Raw genomic sequence first — 22168 nt, forward strand, 5'->3', positions numbered from 1 at the left:
ATTATAAATATTTAAAACCATCACGAAATCACGCGATCAAGTTTTTGGCGCCGTTGCCGGGGAATCTAAAATATTAGAAACACTCAATTTTTATTACGTTAGCCATTTATTTTTCCTGCAATCTAATTTTATTTTTAATTTTATTCTAATTTACTAATTTTTTTTTCTTTCTTCTGACAGGTTTTATAGTTTATGACTAGAAGAAACCTGTCAGGACCACTACTTTTTGATGAAGAAATCGATCGCACAGTTCACAGAAACCAAAGACAAATAAGGCGAAGCCTAAGATACACAGAGAACGAGCAAGAAGACAATACTCAACCCCCAACCGAAGAGATGGCTGAAAACCAATACAATCAGCTACCTCCTACAATTGCAGTTAATCAAAATCCTGCTCCACGCACTATGTATGATTATGCTAAACCTTCTTTAATAGGAACTGAATCGAGCATAGTTAGACCTGCTGTAGCTACAAATACTTTTGAACTAAAACCTAACACTATTCAAATGATACAACAATTTGTTCAGTTTGATGGTTTGTAGGATGAAGATCCTAACACTCACTTAGCAAACTTTTTGGAACTATGTGATACATTTAAAATTAATGGTGTTTCTAACAATGCCATTCGTCTTCGGTTATTCCCTTTTTCGTTGAGGAACAAAGCTAAGTAGTGGTTGAACTCATTATCACGAGGGTCAATCACTACTTGAGAACAAATGACTGAAAAATTTCTATTAAAATATTTTCTACCGGCTAAAACGGCTAAATTACGTAATGATATCTCTTCTTTTGTGCAGATGGATTTAGAAACACTCTACGATGCATGAGAGAGATACAAGGACCTTTTAAGAAGGTGCCCTCACTGTGACAGCCCTAAAGTGACCCTAGTCGGAAAGTGGTTTCGGGACCGCTAAACCGAGTCACCAAATTATTTGAATGTGATATTTGTTGTCTAAAATATGTGAATATGAATGTGCGAAAATTTTTAAGCTTCGATTTAGTTAATTGCATGTGAATGGAGTACATAGGACTTGTGTGACACTTTTGAAATGTGATAGGCTAATCTATAAGGATCTAATAGTGCATGTAATCAAAAGCGAGGACTTGCATGTCAATTTTGCCCCCTAATATGTAGTGGTAGGCCATGAGCATGGGTGGACAAGATGTTATAGCTAAAAAACATGTCATAGACATGTTGGCTTAATGCATTATGTAAGGAAAAATAAAATAATGAGCATGGTAATTAAATAATGAAAGGGAGGAGTGATGAAAAAAAAGGAAATGGTCTCATCCATGCCCCCATTGCCGTGAGTTGAAGGAAAGAAAAACAAAAAAAGTGTTCATCCTTTGGTTCATCCTTGGCGAAAATTTTAAGGAGGAAGGAAGGAGAAAGGTTGAAGAGGTTCGACCATGCATGTAACTAGGCTAAGGTATGTTTGATGATGTTCCATGAGATGCATGCATGTTTTAGTTGTTAGCTTGAGTTCTACCTAGCCCATGGTCTAAATCTTGCTATGTGATGGAAATGACACTCGGCCATGGATGCATCATTCTTGCTTGGTGTTGATGTTGTGTTGGTGAGATATCAAATTATTTTTGTGACCCAAGTTGAGATTTGAATGTTGGAATGAGTAAGGTTTTCGGCTATGGTAAATATAAGGGTGATGGATGTTGTGTCATGCTAAATCTGGATGAACAATGTTAGTGCTTATATCTCGATATTCATGAGTTTCTTTCTTGGTTTTACCTCAAACCCATGAAGTATTTTGAAATGGTGTCTTGATGCATTCGGCCATGGTAGAAAGTAGATGTGAAATGGTAGTAAGATGAAATGCAAAATGTTAGTATTTGATTAATAGTGTATATATGTGTATTAGCCAAGTTTTGAACTTGAAACAAAATGGTGTTTAGTCAATACAAGTGACCATACTTGTAGAACGTATTAAGTGTTGCAATCGGCCTTAGCATAGATGTGTATGTTCGGCCACATGAATGAGTGCATGAGTTAATGTGTATGTTCGGCCATAGGTAAGCATATTGATGGCTTTATCTTGACTTAGAAAATTCAGCTAAGGGGAATATTAGCTAATATGTTAAATTCGATTCGTGATTTCGTACATATGGGACTTTAATATCTAATGTATATATGGGCTAAGTACCTTGAGCTTCTCTTTTGATGTTTGAATGAATTGTATTAAATTGCTTAAGGTGATTAAAAATGCGTATGACCATTGTGTATTTGAGCTAGAAGGTGGCTATATGACCTATTAAATTTCTTGTCATATTCGACCATAAGCTAGCATAATGAGACTTTAATAAGTTAAACTTGTGTGAACTAGCTCAAGAGCCTAGAGGAACAAAGTTGGATAAAGGGAAGGAAAAAGTGATTGAATAGCCGTTGAAGCCATTCGACAACATCCGAGGTAAGTTTTTGAGTAATGGAACTTAGATTATGATTTGATTAGATCATGTTTTAAGCAAATAAAAAATCATGCTCTTTGTGTGTGGCTATTGAGCTGAAATTGCAAGTGTGATAAGTGTCTTGTGTTTGAGTTGTGCTAATGAAAATGAAATATGAATGTGTCATGATTTATTGATAAATGTGCATGGTTATTCGAATGATGTCCGGGCTAAGTCTCGAAGGCTTTGTGCTAAGTGACTATATCCGGACTAAGATCTGAAGGCATTTGTGCGAGTTACTAAATCCGGACTAAGATCCGAAGGCATTTGTGCGAGTTACTAATTAGGGCTAAGCCGAAGGCATTGGTGCGAGTTACTAAATCCGGGTTAAGTCCGAAGGCATTTGTACGAGTTACTATAACGGGCTATATCCGAAGGCATTTGAGCAGTAGCTATACCGGTTAAATTCGAAGGTATGTGATTCGGGAATGAATGATCTTGCTATAAAAATTTCAGTTATCTGCGGGTAAAATCCCAACAATGAGGTATGTTTCAGTATGTGCTTTGAATTAGTTGAGCCCTTACAAATGAGTATTCGCTCGGTTGATAAATGAGCTACCGCCTTTGGCTAAGTTGATCTTTGTGTATGAATATAAAGGTTGGTAATGTGAAGTAAGTATGATATTGAGAATTCATGCATATGAAATTATCATTTAGCTACATGAATGCTATACTTTGGTTGTGTCTAAATTCTTTGCTCAAAACTTACTAAGCATTTAATGCTTACTCCGTTTCTTGATTCTCTGTTTTATAGATTTTGGTTCTTCAGCTATCGGACTCGGGATTTTGAAGTCAAAGTCGCCCACACTATCAAAGCTCCTTTTGGTATACTTTTGGTTGAACTTTGAAATGGCATGTATAGGACCACCCTTTTGTTGTTGGTCATGAACCCTTGGTTTTGTGTAAATTTGGATAGCCATGCGAAAATGGCTTAAATATACTTTGATCATAGCATTATAATCGTTTTGTATGTTGTCCGTCGAGAGGTATGGAAATGTTGTAGCGGTTAGCCATGGGAATGGTTATTCATGATCACTTTTGGTATATGTATGACAAACTCTAGTTGATCCATGAAGGATCATGAAATAGGTAAAGTTTACCTTAAAAATAGATGCTGGCAGCAGCAGTGATGTGGATGTGAAAAATCACTAAAAATAGTAGGGATGGAATTAAATAGTGAATAAATTATGTAATCGAACCTTGATGAATTTATTTTCATAGGAAGGTAACGAAACATTCATATGAATAGTATATTATGAGATGTTATAGTTTTCGTGAGACAGGGTTAGAATGGTTTCTGGATCCCTTGATCTGACTTTGGAAATTAATTATAAATTAACCAGAGATATTTAGAAGTCATGCCATATATGTATAGATTCCTTTTTGAGTCTCGTTTCTATAGAAACAAACAGCATCAGTATTGAAGCCCTGTACAGGGAGATATCCAGGTCGTAATGCATGAAGGTTAGTGTAGTCGTACCCTGTAACAGGGGAGAATTTAACTAATAAACTGTACTAATTGGCCCAACCAAAAATTCTAGAAAAAAATATGTAGATGGAAATATTAGTCTAGTTTCAGGGAAAAATTACGAAACTGATTTTCAAGTTTTGGAACTCAAGATATGATTTTTAAGGTGACAGTGACGCAGTTAGCCAACTGCCTAGAAATTTTTAAAATGGACTATGAAAATGAGTGGTTTAAGCCCGTTAACCCCTCGTGTCCGACTCTGGCAGCGGTCTCGGGTACGGGGTGTTACACTCACCATGGGTTACTACTTTGGCTTCAAGTTCAAACATTCCATAATGGCCTGAATCCTTTGACTCGATAATTGGTTGACGCAGCTGCTGGCAGGACCATCAATAATAAAACACCTAAAAATGCATATGATTTCATAGAGGAGATGTCATTGAATAACTATCAGTGGCAAGTCATGAGGACAAAGCCAACAAAAATAGCCCGTGTTTATAACGCCGATTCGGTCACCATGCTCTCTAATCAGGTAGAACTCTTGAATAAAAAGATTGATGGTTTTCTTAGTTCTTCACAGATTCACCCAAAAATGCAGTGCGAAGCAAGTGGAGGTGGAATAAGCCATTCGAAAAACCAACATTATGGCCACAACATCGATAACGAGAAATTAAATTACATGGGTAATAATCCTCGACCTCAAAACAATCCACATAGTAATACTTATAATGCAGGTTGGAGGAACCACCACAATTTCTCGTGGGGCTATCAAGGAAGTCAAAGACCACAACCACCTCCAGGCTACCAACAACCACCCTACCAACAGGAAAAGAAGCCAAACCTTGAAGAGATGCTCACAAATTTTATCTCGGTGTTAGAAACCCGTTTCCAGAACACCAAGACAGCACTTAAAAATCAACAAGCGTCGATCCAAGGGCTCGAAACTCAGATAGGCCAGCTTTCCAAACTAATCTTTGAACGACCACAAGGGAGCTTGCCAAGTAACACTAAACCTAACCTAAGGGAATAGCTCCACGCGATTAATGTTCAAGATGAAGAGTGATTCGCTGAGCCTGAGCCAGAACCGAGGCAAGAAACTGTGGTAAGTAAAGGTCAAGGTGAGGTAGATCATAATAAAAACAAATCTGTGAATGTCGAATATAAACCTTGTGTGCCATACCCCAACGCGACAAGGAAAGACCACTTAGATGAACAATTTGGTAAATTCCTTAAACTCTTAAAAAAATTACATATTAACTTACAGTTTATTGAAGCTCTATCACAGATGCCAAATGCAATGAAATTTTTAAAAGAGCTTTTAGCAAATAAGCGGAAGATGGACGAGGCATAGCATGTGGAGCTAAATGTAGTTTGCTCAGCTACTCTCTAGAGTAAACTACCTAACAAACTTAAAGATCCAATGAGTTTTATAATTCCTTGCTTAATTGGTAGTTTAGATGTTAATAATGCATTAGCTGGTTTGGGGGCTAGTATTAACGTCATGCCTTACAAAATGTTCAAACAGTTAGGCTCGAGAAACCCAAACAGACTAGGATGAGCATTCAATTAGCATATAAAACTAGAAGATTTCCTAGGGGTATTATTGAAGATGTAACATCCTGATTTTTCGGGTCTATTCGTGGTCTTCAATATTTTATAAAGACTTTAAATTTTTGTATTTGGATGTGAAATTAATATTTTGAGTAAGTAAATGGGTTTATGGAAGGCCCATGAGTTGGCCAAAACCCGATTGAATTTTTGAAATTTTGGGACTTTGGAGTTAGGGGTTCTGGCTAGGAGGCCTTAAGTAGAGTTGTGGGTAAATCGCACCAGAAAAAGAGCCTTGGTTAAGTGGCAAGGGTGACGCCACTAGGCTCCTAGAAAAGTGGCGTGTGGAGCTTTGGGAAGGCAAGGGATCGATTCCCTGTGTTGGCAAATGGATGCATTTATTTTTAAGTGCAGGAGGGGTAAGTGTTGGAGTTCAGGTGGATTCTGCTAGAGGAGAGTTGGATCAGTTTAAATGCTTGGATTAAAGAGGGATAAGGGGAGATATTTAAGGGATTTGGATGAGGCTAGGAGTTGGTCGAATTATGGGAATTGAAGAGGGAAAATCGGCAGGGGGTATTAGGTTGGTATTTCGGCACTTAGGGTATTAAGTGGTGCCGTTTTCTTCGCTTTAACACCTTAGGGTTGTTTTCCTCTCTTTTTCCTCTCTAGCGAAACTACCACCTCCCTATTCTTCTTCTTCTATTTTTCTACTTCAAAACTATTCATCAAACACCTTATCATCAACACCTTTGCGAAATCACAAAAGCGAAAAACTGTGATCCTTTGCTTGTGCCGATTTCTTCCAAGCCAGGTCCTTCTATGTTCTTTGTTTTAATTAATCTACGATTATCTTTTCTTAATCCTAGATACCTGACAGTAATTCTACTTTAAGGTTATAGCCCCACATTATCATCTTCTTCACCACCCAAAAGCCGAAAGTACCATTGGTTTAGGGGCTTATTGCCGAAACTTCTTCAAACCCTTGGATTCGGGTTTGACCATTGTTCTAAGGTTAGATCTGCACCGGATTACGAGGAAATCAAGTAGGAGTAAGGGGTAAGTACTTATCATCTCAGATCTGTTCTTATTTTGCAAAGTTAAGAAAAGCCGAAATCCCTAAAATATAGGGAGGTCATCGATTGGAGCATAAGGCTTTAAGGGTTTGTGGCGATGTTTTCTTTCGGTGATTAGTGCCTTCTTAAGTATTGGATTGAAAGCGTGAATCATTGGAGCAATCGGATTTGAGCTAGCTATCGATTTTGGCAAAAGGTAAGATTTCAAAGGCTTATAGGGACATGGTTTGATCATGGGTGAGTAAGTTTTGGAGTTTAGTGATTATGGTTTGTAAATAAGCCTGTGCTAATCAATTTTAGGATATCGGAAGAGATCTCGAGAGCGATCGTCGCAAATCGGTGTGTCTGGGACACCCTTCCTTAGTTTAATTCGGCAAAAGCCAAAATCCAAAATCGGCATTTCATAGGCTTGTGAGTATCTGAATGCTCTCAAGACATAGAGTAATTGTTAGATCTAGCACTGCAAAGTGGTAAGGAGGTTCGTGTGACATTTTAGCGTATTTGGAAAAAGGGGCCTCGATGGGCCAAAAGCTGGGCCCAATGGGCTTACTGGACCAATATGGGTAAGAGATGGGCAAAGTAGCTTTGTCGGTTAGAGGTAGAATCAAATTGCATAAAATTGTTAAGAATTCTGGAATAGCTTATGTAGTTACATAAGTTACTGAAATTACCCTAAAGAGCATAATTGCGAAATACCCCTAGGGTTTAAAATGGTGAAATGCATGAATAATTGATCTTGTATTTTACATTTTATGCTTTTATTGATATCTGTTGCATGGGATTGGGGTATTGATGGAGGAAATCTTGAAAGTGGTTCATCTATGTCTTGGAGGCTTTGCCTCAACTTCTTGATATTTGAGCGTTCTCGCCTTTGTGGAGTGTAGAAATTTGGGTGGGTTGAGATATTCCCACAAGGAGTGTAGGGCTAGTCTGGGGACTGTGTAGCGGTTGGTGGGTTGAGTAGTCTCCCGGATGGGTTTACATGCATTATTACTCATTACTTATGTTCTTGAATGGGCCTATGGGCCACACTTTGTTATGTAAAAAGGGCTAAGGCCTTGCTATGTGATTACGAAAGGGCTTACATCCCCTTGTGTCGTTATCTGAATAGGGCTTAGGCCCAATGGGCTCGAGCTGATTTGGGCTTTGGATGGGCTTCAGATACATTGAGTTTTCCCAAACTCACCCCTTCCCTTCCATCCTTGCGGTGAGCCCTAGTTGGTGGACTTGAGTCAAGGCGAGGATTCAGAGTGGCCACGAAGATTGATTGCCGACTTTAAATAAGTTTAGCATTTAATTTGGATTATTTTTATTGTGCTCAAAGTTGTAATAAGGCCGCTCTTTTTAATTAATTTTATTTTGGGAATTATTAAACTGGTTAGCACTAGGGTTCGTTTTATAAAACTACTTGTTTTAAAAGATCACGATGACGCGCAAAGTTTCCAGTAAAGTAAATGTTTTTCCAAGAAAATAAATGTTTTCAAAGAAGCGTTTTCAACCTTAATCATTTTCTTAAAATGAGACATAACCAAAAGGTTTTCTCCAAATCATACGAGATGTTAGAGTGTGGCAATGGCGGCGTGCATGTCTAGGATTGGATCCGAAGGAGCTTGGTACTTAAGCGGTCAACGGACTCACCTCCTCTCCTTTACGGTTTCCTACGGTGCGGCTTCCGTTCACTTTAACCTACTTTTAAAAGTGTCTTTTACAATCACCAACTAAGATTTTCCAACTAAGTAAAGCGGAATGTTTTGAGCAGCTCGATGTGGCGCACAGATCCGGTCATAACGTCTAGGCGGGTTTGGGGTGTTACATTTAGTGGTATCGAGCTGGTTGCAACAACTCATTGTGGATCGGGTCCGAAAATCTTTTCAAAAAAACTCGAGCCTAAGAAGGGTATTTTTGGAAATGGTAAGTTTTTCAAAGGATGTTCAAGTTTTTCCATTGTAAAAGCAGGTTAAATCAATAGTTTTAAAATAAAAGTGTTTTTCAATCAAATCTTTTATTTCGATAAACAAAAATAGGGTTTTAATTTCTACAAAAGGGCGTGGCACATCGAATCCCGGCACCAAGTCGTAAGTGTTCTTTTTACGCTTTACATATTTATATGGGCTGAATGGAAATAATACTATAGATAATCTTGAGCCTTAAAGATAGTGCTATTGATAAGGTAGTAATAGGGCTACAAAAGCGAGACCGTAGCTAAATTGTGATTCTTGAAAATAACTCTAAAACTCTATCATTCATAAGATATTACGTAATAAATAGTGAAACCAATAAACTAATGTCATAAAATTCATAATCAGATAAATCGTTATGAGTACAAGGGCTACTCGAGGAAGAGGCCGTGGTCGAGGCCGAGGTAGCACTCAAGCTGGATCTGCGTCATCTGAACACATGCCTGCTGGCGAGGTACGTCCACCACCGGTTAATGAAAATGGGCCGTACGATCGGGCCGCAGGGGATGACGCTCTGTCTCAGGCTATGTTGAGGGTTTTGGAAAGGGTGGCCGGAGCTAACGTCGGGCCCATGAATAGGGGGTCCATTTCTGAACGACTTTGGGCCATGATTTGAGATTTTTAAGGCGTGTCTGGAGTGGCCCCAAATGTGGTAATCTTGGTTGGAAGCCACAGGCGGATCATGGACGACTGGACCGCTCGAGAGAGTAGAAGTTGAAAGGGGCGGTGTCGTTGCTGTGGGATGAAGCGTATCAATGGTGGATTACTGTGAGAGAAGGTACCCCAGCTGAGAGGGTAACATGGGAGCTGTTCAAGCAGACCTTTAAGGCAAAATATGTTGGAGCTAGCTATGTGGATGCACGAGAAAGGAGTTCTTGAATCGACTCGGGAAATAAGACCATTTTTGAATATGAGGCGGAGTTTTTACGATTGAGTCGATGCGCTAATGGCATCGTTTCTACCGAATCTGGCGCCTGCGTTCGTTTTGAGATGGCCTCGGAGATGAGTTAAGGGTGCTCATAGCTCCATGAGAGCGAGACTTTCTTTGCCTTGGTAGAGAAGGCTAAGATAGCGAGGAGGTGAAACAAAGCGGCGGAGGAATCGTGATAAGGATCGGAATCGGTTCGGGAGGGATCTTTGGACGGTAGTCTTTGCAAATCGAAATGTTAAGAAAGCTAGGGTGGAGGAACCGGTGTTAGCAGTTCAGTGAACAGGTAAAGCGCAAGCTTGTGGAGATTGCGGCGAGAATGCATCAAGGAGAGTCTTTGGAAGCGGTCTAGAGCTTGTCTTCGTTGTGGGTCTAAGGAGCATAGGATTAAGGATTGTCCTAGGAGGGCCACTCGGGCTCGTGTGGCGAACAAGGGTTTGTCGACCGGCTCAACTGTGAGGATGGACCGCCCGTTGCCAAGAGGTCGTGGACAAGGTCGCGGTGGTAATGGTCGTGGACGTGGGGTACCATTTGGGGTATTGGTAACGTAGATGCTCGTCACCACTTTGGTGTATCTTTGCCGTCGTCATGAGGAGGGTGGCCTTTTGATGTCATAAGCGATACGTTTTTATCTATGGTGTACCTTATAACGCTCGATTGATGTGGGATCAACCCATTCATATATGGCATATAACATTTCGGGCACCTTTGGGTGTGCACTTGAGGAGACTGTATGTGGGGTGTCGTGATAAGTCCTTTAGGTCGGTCGGTTAAGGTAGAGAAACTCTTCAAGAAGGTGCCTCTAGAGATTCAAAGCGTGGTGTTACGTGGGGATTTGATGGAGTTACCGTTTGAAGAATTCGATTTGATACTAGGGATGGATTGGTTGACCGGGCATAAGGCAACTTTAGATTGTGCGACTAAGAGGATGGTGTTAAGGGTGGCAATGATGAAGAGGTAATGATTATTGGAGAACGAAGGATTACTTATCTAATGTAGTATCGGCATTGAGGGTTTGGCCCGATGGGCAAGGGTGCGAGGCATATCGGCTTTGGTGAGCCAAGTGGCGAGGATCATTGTGGAGACCATCGAATGTTAGGGAATTCGGGATGTTTTTGGAAGAGCTTCTGGATTACCTCCGAATCGGAAGTTGAGTTTGGAATCGATTTGTTGCTGGAGCAGCTCCAGTATCTATTGCACCCTATAGGATGGCACCGAAGGAGTTGGTGGGGCGAAGGCTCAAATTCAAGAGTTGTTAGATAGAGGCTTCATTAGGCCTAGTGTGTCTCCTTGGGAGCACCGGTCTGTTGTGAAGAAAATGGCGGAACGATGCGCATGTGCATCGATTATCGCCGATTGAACAAAGCGGCGATTAAGAATAAGTATCCACTACCAAGGATTGATGATCATTCGATCAAGCGAGGGAGCTTCGGTATTCTCCAAAATCGATCTTCGTTCGGATACCATCACTAAGGGTAAAGAAGGGATATTCATAAGACAAACATTTGAACTCGATATGGACATTATGAGTTTGTGGTCATGCCGTTTGGGTGACGAACGCACTGCAGACTTTTATGGATCGATGAATCGAGTATTCCAATCTTACTTGGATCGGTTTGTAGTCGTCTTTATCGACGATATCTTGGTATACTCTAAAAGCGGAGGCGAAGCATGATGAGCATCTCCGTATTGTCTTTGCAAGTGTTAAGGGAAAAGGAGCTCTATGCGAAATTCAGCAAGTGTGAATTACGGTTGAAGGAGGTAACCTTCCTAGGGCATGTGGTCTCTGCCGAGGGATTAAGGTGGATCCTCGTAAAATTGAAGCGATTCTAGAATGGAAGCCACCGAGGTCGATGTCGGAAATCGGAGTTTCCTAGGGTTGGCGAGTTACTCTGAAGGTTTGTGGAGGGTTTCTCGGTGATGGCGGCACCCTTGACAAAACTCATAAGGAAAGGAGTACCATTTATGCGGACCGAGAAGCAAGAAAAGCTTTTGATCGATTGAAAAAGGTATTGACCGAAGCGCCAGTGTTGATTCAACCGTGTGCGGGAAGGACTTTCTTGTATCTGACGATGCGTCGCATGTGGGGTTAGGTTATGCACTGATGCAAGAGGGCAAGGTGGTCGCTTATGCATCGCGACAGCTTAAGGCTCACGAGGTGAATTACCCTACGCATGATTTGGAGCTAGCAGTGGTGATTTTTGAGTTAAAAATTTGGAGACACTACTTATATGGGGAAAAGTGCATCATATACACGGATCATAAGAGCTTAAAGTATTTGTTGACTCAGAAGGAGTTGAATCTTAGGCAACGAAGATGGGTGGAGTTGCTTAAAGACTACGACTGTTCGATAGAGTACCACCCAGGAAAGGCTAATGTGGTGGCGGATGCATTGAGTCGAAGGGTTGTTACTGATTTGTAACACCCCAAACCCGGCCTAGACGATATGACTGGATCTGATGCGCCACATTGAAGCGTTCAAAACATTCCGTATTACTTAGTTTGGAAAAAACTTAGTTGGTGTTGTAAAAGGTACTTTTAAAAGTAGGTTAAAGTGAACGGAAGTGTGCACCGGTAGGAAACTAGGAAGAAGAGGAGGTGAGTCCGTTGATTGCTAAGTACCAAGTTCCTTCGGATCCAATCCTAGACATGCAAACCGCCATTGCCACACTCTAACATCTCGTATAATTTTTGCGAAAACCGTGTGACTATGCCCATCTTAAGAAAATGATTAAGGTTGAAAAACGTTTGCTTAAAATATTTATTCTCTTGGAAAACATTTACTTTGCGGAAACTTTGTGCGTCATCGTGATCTTTTAAAAACAATTAGTTTTGATAAAACGAACCCTAGTGCTAACCAGTTTAATAATCCCCAAAATAAAATTAATAAAAAGAGCGGCCTTATTACAACTTCAAGCACAATAAAAATAATCCAAATTAAATGCTAAACTTATTTAAAATCGGCAATCAAGCTTCATGGCCACTTTGAATCCCTTGACTCCAAGTCCACCAACTAGGGCTCACGCAAGGATGGAAGAGGAAGGGGTGAGATTGGGAAAACTCAGTGTATCTGAGAAACCCATCCAAAGCCCAAATCAGCTCGAGCCCATTGGGCCTAAGCCCTATCTGAGATAACGATACACAGAGAACAAAGCCCTTTTAGAATACGATAGCAAGGCCTTAGCCCTTTTTAACATAATGATATGGCCCATAGGCCCGATTCGATAACATATGTAACAATATCGATAATGAATGCAAGCCCAACTGGGAGACTACTCAACCCACCAACCGCTACAGTCCCAGTACCACCCTACACTCCATGTGGGGAATATCTCAACCCACCCACCCTACACTCCACGGTGGCAAAGAACGCTCAAATATCGAAAGTTGAGGCAAAGCCTCCGATCGTGGATGAACCACATTGATACTTCCTCCATCAATACCCCAATCCCATGCAGAGATATTATTAAAAGCATAATATGCAAAATACAATATCAATTATTCATGCATTTAGGTCATTTTAACCCTAAGGGTATTTGGTGATTATGCTCTTGAGGGTAATTTAGTAACTTACATAACTCCACAAGCTACTTGATAATTTTTAGCGATTTTATGCAATTTGGTTCCACCAACTAACTAACATGCTACTTTGCCCATATTTTACCCATATTGGTCCGTAAGCCCATTGGGCCAGATTTTGGCCCATCGAGGCCTCTTTTTCGAAATACGCTAAAATGTCACACGAACTTACTTACCACTTTGCGGTGCTAGATCTAACAATTACTCTATGTCTTGAGAGCATTCAGCATACTCATAAGCCTATGAAATGCCTGGAATTTGGCATTTCGGCTTTTGCCGAATTGAACTAAGGAAGGGGGGTTCGGTACACACCTGTTTCGCGACGACTGCTATTGAGATCCCTTACGATGTCCTACAATTATTCATTACCATTTTTAGCATACAAGTTATGCTTAACAAACTCAAACTCCACCCTACCTTATTCTACCAAAGAACCCTTATTGACCATAAGTTGCTTACCTTCACGGGGTCCAATAATACGATTCAAGCTTATCCAAGTCGATACTCCAAGCCTCTTTGCTCCTCCAACGTTGTCTATATCACACAGTCCAAGTCGGTCACTTGCCCACAAGGGCAAAATAGTCATTAACACCCTAGGGGCAAAATGGTAATTCTACCCTACTGAGGTATTTGGTAATTTTACCCTACGAGGGTATTTTAGTAATTTTGCAAACCATGGGTATTTTGGTAATTTTACAAACCAGGGTATTTTGGTAATTTTGCAAACCGGGGTATTTTGGTAGTTTACAACCCGGGGTATTTTGGTAATTTTGTAAATCGAGGTAAAAGCGGTAATTCTATAAATTGAGGTAAAATAGTAATTACATAAGCGAGGGTAAAATGGTAATTCAGTAAATCGAGGGTAAAATGGTAATTTTGTAAACTGAGGGTAAAATAGTAATTCTGTAAATCGAGGGTAAAATGGTAATTTTAAAAATCGAGGGTAAAACGATAATTCTGTAAATCGAGGGTAAAATGGTAATTCTGTAAATCAGGAGTACTTTGGTAATTTTACAAGTCGAGGGCATTTCAGTAATTGGTAAACATGGATAACAATACGAATGGGCCTAAAGCCTATTCTCGGCCCAAATGGGCCCACACGCTCGTGTGGCCCTTTTAGCCCAAACCTAGCCACAGATATGCGATTCACCTAGCCTAGTCCAATATTTACTACACAATCAAACAACTTATCCAATTGGGCCTGTAGGCCCATTAGGCCCACATGACCCCTTTCGACCCATCGCGGCCCGAAGTAGCCATCTTACAGCTAGAGTAGTAAGAAATACACACCTGATAGGAGACTGGAGTTAATCCACACTCCGAGCACTCTTAGCCGACGCCCAACCCAAACGAGCACGCCATAGAGTGAAAGGGATCAGCCAAGAAAGGTACATTTACTCTCTTCATGGTTCCTCTATTTAAAGCCGACTTCACAACCACTCTTATATTAGCTTCGATGTGGGATCCTCCAACATTAGAGTTTAAATTCAACACCAACTCTTTGCCCCCGTTAGCAAAATAAATGCTCTTTGCTTGCCATGGGATTGAACCTATGCCTCCCCTTAAATGCTCCACACGCTACTTGCCACTAAGCCACAAGGCTTTTTGTGTCATATTTTATCCCCAATTAATTATAAGGTCTAAAGGCCAAAGTCCAGGTTCCCTTTAAAAAAAAACAAAATAAATTGCAAGAGCCAAGGCTTGAACCCAGGCTCCCATACAACCTTAATGACACCACAACCACTAGACTACAAGCTTCATTGTGTCATTTATTTAACACAATAATTTAAAACCCTCATCCAAGCATCCGGTTTTTTCACTTAATACCAAAATTTTGCTAAAGCCTAAGTTTGAACCCAAGATTTCTCCAACACTTCTCAAAGCCATTAACCACTAATAGCAAACATTTAATTGTTTCATTTCATTGCACAATTAAATACCTATATACAACCTCCTTACGGACCCCCACTCAAGGCCTAATACTTCTAGGCCCAAATTCGGGGTGTTACATGATTTGAGAGCCTTGTTCGCACGATTAAGTCTGTACGACGATGGAAGCTTGTTGGCGAAGCGCAAGCAAGGCCTACTTGGGTGAAGCAGATTAAGGAAAAATAGTTGAAGGACGATTCATTAGCTCTTGGTTCCGACAAGTTAAGAGTGGTGAGAACGAGGATTTTGGGTTGAACACTGAAGGAGTTCTGTGCTTTCGTGGAAGGGTTTGTATTCCAAAGGACCCCGAATTGAGGCGATTAATTACGAAAGAGGCACATGGTGGACTCTGTGCCATGCATCTGGAGGAATAAGTTATACCGAGACTTGCGAGAGGTGTCTTGGTGGCGGATTAAAGCGAGAGGTGACTAAATTTGTTGGGAAATATATGGCGTGCCCGGCGAGGTTAAATTTGAGCACCAATTGCCATCAGGATTACTGCAACCTGTGAAAATTCCAATATGGAAGTGGGAGAGAGTAACAATAGACTTTGTGAGTGGGTTACCTTTGACACCCACCAAGAAAGATTCGGTGTGGGTAGTTGTGGATAGGTTAACAAAATCTGCTCATTTTATACTGTTCGCACCGACTACTCCTTTGCAAAAGTTGGCCAAGTTATATGTGGCGGAGGTAGTGCGATTGCATGGGGTACCAATGTCGATAATATCGATCGAGACCCTAGGTTTACGTCTCGATTTTGGCGGAAGTTGCGGAAGCGTTGGGTACGATTGGATTTCAACCTTGCTTTTCACCCACGATAGATGGACGATCGAGAAAGGGTTATTCGAGTTCGGAGGATATGTTGAGAGGTTGTATCATTGATTTCCGTGGAAGTTGGGAGGACTACTTACCATTGGCGAGTTTGCTTACAATAATGACTATCAAGCAAGTATTGAGATGGCTCCATATGAAGCGCTTTATGGGCGAAGATGTAAATGCGCTTGACGTGTTGGACGAGTTGGGTGAGCAGCGAGTGCTTGGACCGGAATTGGTGGCGGAAATCGAAAGCAAGGTTAGGTGATAAGGGATCGGTTAAAGGAGGCATCCAATAGGCGAAGTCGTATGCGGATCTGAAGCGCAAGGAGATTGAGTTATTTGTTGGGGATATGGTTTTCTTGAAGGTTTCCCCTTGGAAGAAAATTTTGAGATTTGGTAAGAAGGGTAAGTTAAGCCCACGGTTTATTGGGCCTTACCGAATTGTTAAGTGGGTTGGACGGTGGCTTATCAGCTAGAGTTACCACGAGCGCATCGTATCCATGATGTTTTCATGTATCCATCTTTGGCGATATCGATCTGACCCAACTCATATCATACCAGTTGCAGAAATTGAGGTACAATCAGATTTAACTTTCGAGGAGGAACCTGTGCAAATACTTGATCGTGACGTCAAGATGTTGAGAGAGAAGTCAGTTCCATTAGTGAAAGTACTTTGGAGAAACCATGGCAAAGAAGAAGCTACTTGGGAGACTGAGGAGGCTATGCGTCAGCAGTACCCTCAACTATTCTGATAAGGTAAAATTTCGAGGTCGAAATTTCTTTAAGGAGGGTAGAGTTGTAACATCCTGATTTTCGGGTTTATTCGTGGTCTTCAATATTTTATAAAGACTTTAAATTTTTGTATTTGGATGTGAAATTAATATTTTGAGTAAGTAAATGGGTTTATGGAAGGCGCATGAGTTGGCCAAAACCCGGTTGAATTTTTGAAATTTTGGGACTTTGGAGTTAGGGGTTCTGGCTAGGAGGCCTTAAGTAGAGTTGTAGGTAAATCGCATCACAAAAAGAGCCTTGGTTAAGTGGCAAGGGTGACGCCACTAGGCTCCTAGAAAAGTGGCGTGTGGAGCTTTGGGAAGGCAAGGGATCGATTCCTGTGTTGGCAAATGGATGCATTTATTTTAAGTGCGGGAGGGGTAAGTGTTGGAGTTGGTGGATTTCGCTAGAGGAGAGTTGGATCAGTTTAAATGCTTGGATTAAGGAGGGATAAGGGAGAGATTTAAGGGATTTGGATGAGGCTAGGAGTTGGCGAATTATGGGAATTGAAGAGGAAAATCGCCGGGGTATTAGGTTGGTATTTCGGCACTTAGGGTATTGAGTGGTGCCGTTTTTCTTCTGCTTTAACACCTTAGGGTTGTTTTTCCACTCTTTTTCCTCTCTAGTCGAAACTACCACCTCCCCTATTCTTCTTCTTCTATTTTTTCTACTTCAAAACTATTCAGCAAACCTGCTTATCATCAGCACCTTTGCCGAAATCACAAAAGCCGAAAACCTGTGATCACTACTTGTGTCGATTTCTTCAAAGCCAGGTCCTTCTATGTTCTTTGTTTTTATTAATCTACGATTATCTTTTCTTAATCCTAGATACCTGACAGCAATTCTACTTTAAGGTTATAGCCCCACATTATCATCTTCTTCACCACCCAAAAGCCGAAAGTACCATTGGTTTAGGGGCTTATCGCCGAAACTTCTTCAAACTCTTGGATTCGGGTTTGACCATTGTTCTAAGGTTAGATCTGCACCGGATTGCGAGGAAATCAAGTAGGAGTAAGGGGTAAGTACTTATCATCTCAGATCTGTTCTTATTTTGCAAAGTTAAGAAAAGCCGAAATCCCTAAAATATAAGGAGGCTGTCGATTGGAGCATAAGGCTTTAAGGATTTGTAACTGATGTTTTCTTTCGGTGATTAGTGCCTTCTTAAGTATTGGATTGAAAGCGTGAATCATTGGAGCAATCGGATTCGGAGCTAGCTATCGATTCTGGCAAAAGGTAAGATTTCAAAGGCTTGTAGGGACATGGTTCGATCATGGGTGAGTAAGTTTTGGAGTTTAGTGATTATGGTTTGTAAATAAGCCTTGTGCTAATCAATTGTAGGATATCGGAAGAGATCTCGATAGCGATCGTCGCAAATCGGTGTGTCTGGGACACCTTCCTTAGTTTAATTAAAAAGCCGAAATGCCGAAATACGGCATTTCATAGGCTTGTGAGTATGCGAATGCTCTCAAGACATAGAGTAATTGTTAGATCTAGCACCGTAAAGTGGTAAGGAGGTTAGTGTGACATTTTAGCGTATTTGGAAAAAGGGGCCTCGATGGGCCAAAAGCGGGCCCAATGGGCTACGGACCAATATGGGTAAGAGATGGGCAAAGTAGCACTGTCGGTTAGAGGTAGAATCAAATTGCATAAAATTGTTAAGAATTCTGGAATAGCTTATGTAGTTACATAAGTTACGAAATTACCCTAAAGAGCATAATTAGAAATACCCCTAGGGTTTAAAATGGTGAAATGCATGAATAATTGATCTTGTATTTTGCATTTTATGCTTTTATTGATATCTGTTGCATGGGATTGGGGTATTGATGGAGGAAATCTTGAAAGTGGTTCATCCACGTCTTGGAGGCTTTGCCTCAACTTCTCGATATTTGAGCGGCGTTCTTGCCTTTGTGGAGTGTAATTTGGGTGGGTTGAGATATTCCCTACATGGAGTGTAGAAATTTGGTCTGGGACTGTGTGTAGCGGTTGGTGGGTTGAGTAGTCTCCCGGATGGGTTTGCATGCATTATTACTCATGTTACTTATGTTCTTTGAGCCGGGCCTATGGGCCACACTGTTATGTAAAAAGGGGCTAAGGCCTTGCTACTGCATTTTGAAAAGGGCTTCTGTCCACTGTGTTGTTATCTGAATAGGGCTTAGGCCCAATGGGCTCGAGCTGATTTGGGCTTTGGATAGGCTTCTGTATACACTGAGTTTTCCCAAACTCACCCCTTCCCCTTCCATCCTTGTAGGTGAGCCCTAGTTGGTGGACTTGGAGCTGGGCGGGATTCAGAGTGGCCACGAAGATTGATTGCCGACTTTAAATAAGTTTAGCATTTAATTTGGATTATTTTTATTGTGCTCAAAGTTGTAATAAGGCCGCTCTTTTTAATTAATTTTATTTTGGGAATTATTAAACTGGTTAGCACTAGGGTTCGTTTTATAAAAACTACTTGTTTTAAAAGATCACGATGACGCGCAAAGTTTCCGCAAAGTAAATGTTTTTCCAAGAAAATAAATGTTTTCAAAGAACGTTTTCAACCTTAATCATTTTCTTAAAATGAGACATAACCAAAAGGTTTTCTCCAAATCATACGAGATGTTAGAGTGTGGCAATGGCGGCGTGCATGTCTAGGATTGGATCCGAAGGAGCTTAGTACTTAGCGGTCAAGCGGACTTACCTCCTCTCCTTCCTGGTTTCCTACCTAGTGCACGGCTTCCGTTCACTTTAACCTACTTTTAAAAGTGTCTTTTACAATCACCAACTAAGATTTTCCAACTAAGTAATACGTCTAGGCTGGGTTTGGGGTGTTACAGAAGATGTGCTAGTTAAAATCGATAAATTTATATTTCCTGTTGACTTTATTATTCTAGACATAGAGGAAGATAGCAACACTCCTTTAATTCTAGGAAGGCCCTTTTTAGCAACTGCTAAAACAATTATTGATGTTGGCACAGGTGAACTCACACTCTGTGTGGGAGACGAAACAATCACCCTTCAAGCTCGCAATTCTGGCAACACAATGGAAATTGAAGGTGATCGTCTAAACTATTCTACTAAAACAAACAATATGGTGCAGCCTACTTTGTAGGAAATGAGTCTGAAGGAAGCACATGAGTCATTCGCAAGCAATAGTAGAGGACCCGTTCATGAAGATCGAAGGCTACAAATCGAGGAGCTAGATGAATGGCAGACGCATAAACCGAGAACACCTGACAAACTGAATCTACGACAGAACAAGCTTAATCCCTGTCCAAATCAACTTAAGGTTGGAGATAGAGTCTTATTAGATGCCACAGATCCCTACATTGTCGCTACCACATCGAATGAAGAAATCCCTCTTACGGTACTCAGCATTTTCCTATTCGGTACGGTCAAGGTGAGTCATCCCAAGTTCGGCACTTTTAAGGTAAACAACACCCGTTTAAAACTTTATTTTGATGAGATTAATAGCAAGAATGAGAAGTATAAACTCCTCAAACCACCATGATCATTCAACAGAGAGGTAAGTTGAGCTTAGAATATAAATAAGTGCTTCTCGGGAGGAAACCTGAGCACTAACTGTATTAACTTCTTTAAAATTTAGTCTCAACATCTAACTTACTAACAAAGCACTTGAATATAGGTTTTCCACAAGGACACAGCCAAGAGCATGGGCATGCTTAGGGCCGTGTGAAAACAGGATAATAATTTTTCCCAAACACGGGCTACGACAAAATTCCACGGCCATGCAACATGGCCGTGGTCGAACCTGCCAAAAAACACTGGGGTAAGACATGCCTGTGTGAAAGAACTATGGGTGAACTTGTTAAAATAGCACGGGCGTGTGACACGGGCGTGTGACACGCCCGTGTCTAGCACCTGTGGTTGAACTTGTTAGATTGACACGGGCGTGGGTTTGAATACACGGGCGTGGGAGAAGCGAAAAATGTAAGACACTATCGTGCGGCACGGCCGTGTGCACCCACACGCTCAAAGAACACGGGTGTGTACTAAATATCAGACGCGCCCAAATTCAAAATTCGCGAATCACAGGGCTAAAATTGGGGAACACGGGCATGTTACCTAGCCGTGTGCCCCAAAATCTATAAATACCCTGCACTATTCATTGTCTTCCCCACTCAAAAACCCTAACCCTAGCCGCTGCAATTCCACATGGCTCCTTGCCACCCCCGTGCACCGCCTTCAATTCTATTCTGGACGCCCATTCTCCTTTTTCTAGCATTTGTTCACTCTTTTCTCGTTTATTCTTTCTAATTTCTAAGGCTATTTATCATAATAATATGAAAATTTTCATGTTCCTTTCTTATTTTTATCATACAAATGTTATATCTAGAATAGTTATTATCTTTTCATGTTAAAATTTTTACTCATTATATGATTTCTCAACTTTATTTGATTAGTTAGAAGTAACTATTCCTGATTAGAACAATATATATACTCATGCCTTTAGTGTTTACATTTTTTTCATCCGTCACACATATTGCATTCCATGAAATTCATTGCCATTTTTATGCCATACAATTGATTAGTTTGATTAACTTGTTAGTCTTAGTAGTTGTTGAAATTATGATTGTTATTTACAAATTATCTTCATTTTACTTTGATCATTCCTGAAAATGAATTAATGGTTTTTGATCACAGGTAGCATGTCGTCTTCACGAGGAAAGAAAATTATCGTACCTGCTTCGAAGAAGAGGAAGGGAGTGTCATCATCTGCGGGTCCAACCATGGAAATTCGTCACCCTCTCCTGCAGTTCCCTTGAGGGCCCCAAGAAGAGCTTTTCCAAATACTTCAGGGCTGACCTTTAATTGCGAGCCACGACATTGACTAGGCTGCCATAGAATAAGTTCAGTTAGCTGATGCAATTCGGGCCCTCCTAACCACTGACCCTTGGGAGCTGTTCTTTGGTATCATCGAACCAACATACCTCGAGCTCATGATGGAACTATGCTCAATGTTCCATCTTCAGACCGTAATGATGAATTACGATGATCCGAGACAGTCGATTTCACCTAGGCGAGTTACTCGCCACGGTGGCGTCTCGAGTTCGGTCTTTGCTTTGGGATTATATACGGAGGAGTTTAAGGAGGAAAATGAACTACATGCTTTCACTCGCCACATACGTTTCTCTCCCTCGAAGTGTTGGCACACTTTGGCCCCTAGCGGAGCCTCCTACAATCCTAGCCACTCCAAGGCATTAGTTCTCCCACCATCCCTGCGGTACCTACATGCCATATTGGCTCACACGATTATAGGGACGTGAGAGAGCACTGGTGTCGTCAACATTCACGACTCCTACTTCTTATGGTGTATGTCGCACGGGCACGTCATCGACCTTGCCTATTTCATCGCCCTCCCGATTCAGCACCAGATGGAGCAGCATAGGAAGGGGGTCATCTCCATTGGCTCCTTTGTTACTCGGTTGGCTTGACACTTCGGGCTCCTCAGCACCATGACCCAAGAATCATCCCTTACCCTCATCGGCCAGATGTCTCCACCAGGCATCTCGAGCATGCTTAGCATAAGGATGATCAAGAGGTGCCGAGGAACCTACCCTCCCTAATATCGTCTCTCCCAATCTACCGAGGAGGAGGCCTACGAGGACATTCCTGTTGATGTCCCTCCACAGCACGAAG

The 22168-nt window shown here is 41.2% G+C and overlaps 1 pseudogene; it reads right to left on the reverse strand.

Moving 5' to 3' along the window:
- Nucleotides 1-768: 768 nt before the first annotated feature.
- Nucleotides 769-869, reverse strand: LOC128294536 (small nucleolar RNA R71; annotated as a pseudogene).
- Nucleotides 870-22168: the final 21299 nt, after the last annotated feature.

The sequence above is a fragment of the Gossypium arboreum genome, chromosome 6 (genome assembly GCF_025698485.1).
Source record: "Gossypium arboreum isolate Shixiya-1 chromosome 6, ASM2569848v2, whole genome shotgun sequence".
NCBI lineage: Eukaryota > Viridiplantae > Streptophyta > Magnoliopsida > Malvales > Malvaceae > Gossypium > Gossypium arboreum.